We start from the raw sequence: 2231 nt of genomic DNA on the forward strand, positions 1-2231 counted from the left end.
TGGAGGTGGTACTGGTGGTTGTACTGGAGGTGGTACTAGTGATGGTACTGGTGGTGGTGGTAGTGGTGGTGGTACTGGTGGTGATGGTACTGGTGGTGGTAGTGCTGGTGGTGCTGGTGGTGGTGGTAGTAATGGTGATGGTGGTAATATTGGTGGTGGTACTGGTGGTATTACTGGTGTTGGTGGTAATGGTCGTGGTGGTACTGGTGGAGGTGGTGGTACTGGTTGTGATGGTGGGACTTGTAGTGGTGGTGGTATTGGTACTGCTGATGCTATTGGTGGTGGTGGTACTGGTGGTGGTAGTACTGGTGATGGTGGTGGTACTGGTGTTGGTGGTGGTGATACTGGTGGTGGTACTGCTGGTGGTACTGGTGGTGGTGGTACTGGTGGTGGTGCTGGTGGTACTGGTGGTGCTGGTACTAGAAGTGGTACTGGTGGTAGTGTTACTGGTGGTGGTGGTACATGTGGCGGTTGTACTGGCGGTGGCGGTACTGGTGATTGTAGTGATGGTGATGTTACTAGTGGTGGTACTGGTGCTGGTGGAACTGGTACTGGTAGTGGTACTGGTGGTGGTGGTACTGCTGGTGGTAGTGGTACTGGTGGTAGTGGTACTGGTGGTGGTGGTGGTAGTGGTGGTGGTGGTACTGGTAGTGGTGGTGGTATTGGTAGTGGTGGTGGTACTGGTAGTGGTGGTGGTACTCGTAGTGGTGGTGGTGGTACTAGTAGTGGTGCCAGTGGTAGTGGTGCTGGTACTGGTAGTGGTGGTGGTGGTACTGGTAGTGATTGCGGTGGTACTGGTACTGGTGGTACTGGTAGCGGTGGTGGTACTGGTGGGGGTGGTACTGATGGTGGTGGTACTGGTGGTGTTGGTACTGGTGGTTGTACTGGTGGTACTAATTGTTGTGGTGGTACTGGTGGTAGTGGTGGTACTGGTGGTAGTGGTACTGGTGGTGATACTGGGGATGGTACTGGTGGTGATGGTGGTACTGGTGGTGGTATTGGTGGTGGTACTGTAGGTGGTATTGGTGGTGGTACTGGTAGTAGTACTGGTGGTGGTGGAACTGCTGATGGTGGTACTGGTGGTATTGGTACTGGTGTTTGCACTGGTGGTGATGGTACTGGTGGTGATACTGGTGGTGGTGCTACTGTTGCTTTTTACTGTGGTAGTGGTGTAACTGGTGGTGGTGGCACTGGTGGTTGTACTGCAGGTGGTAGTGTTGGTGGTAGTGGTGTTCGTAGAGGCAATGGTGGTGGTGGTAAAGGTGTTGATACTGGAGGCGGTGGTACTGGTGATTTGTACTGTGATGGTGGTACTGATATTGGTGGTGGTTGTGGTACAGGTGATGGTGGAGGTGGTACTGGTGGTGGTGGTACTGGTGGTGTTGGTACTAGTGGTTGTAGTGGTGGTGGTGGTGGTACTGGTGGTGGTGTTACTGGTGATGATACTGGTGTTTGTACTGGAGGTGGTACTGGTGATGGTACTGGTGGTGGTGGTGGTACTGGTGGTGATGGTACTGGGGGTGGTGGTACTGGTGGTGGTGGTGGTGGTACTGGTGGTGCTGGTACTGGTGGTGCTGGTGGTACTGGAAAAGGTGGTAGTGGTGGTGGTAGTACTGGTGTTGGTGGTAATGGTTGTGGTGGTACTGGTAGTGGTGGTGGTGGTACTGGTTGTGATGGTGGTACATGTAGTGATGGTGGTACTGGTACTGGCGGTGGTATTGGTAGTGGTGGTACTGGTGGTGGTGGTACTGGTGTGGCACGGGCAGTGGTACTGGTGGTAGTACTGGTGGTGGTGGTGGTGCTGGTGTTGGTGATACTGGTGATGGTACTTGTGGTGGTACTGGTGGTGGTAGTAAAAGGTAGTGCTGGTGGTACTGGTGGTGCTGGTACTAGAGGGTACTGGTGGTAGTGGTACTGGTGGTACATGTGGTGGTCATGGTGGTACATGTGGTGGTGGTACTGGCGGTGGCGGAACTGGTGATTGTAGTGATGGTGGTTTTACTGGTGGTGTTACTGGTGGTGGTGGTACTACTGGTCATGGTGGTACTGGTGGTGGTGGTACTGATTGTGGTAGTGGTGGTGGTGGTACTGGTAGTGGTGGTGGTATTGGTAGTGGTGGTGGTGGTGGTACTGGTAGTGGTGGTTGTACTGGTAGTGGTGGTGGTGGTACTGATAGTGGTTGTGCTGGTACTGGCAGTGATGGTGGTGGTACTGGTAGTGGTCGTGGTGGT

The sequence above is a fragment of the Lissotriton vulgaris genome, unplaced genomic scaffold (genome assembly GCF_964263255.1).
Source record: "Lissotriton vulgaris unplaced genomic scaffold, aLisVul1.2 SCAFFOLD_448, whole genome shotgun sequence".
Classification (NCBI taxonomy): domain Eukaryota; kingdom Metazoa; phylum Chordata; class Amphibia; order Caudata; family Salamandridae; genus Lissotriton; species Lissotriton vulgaris.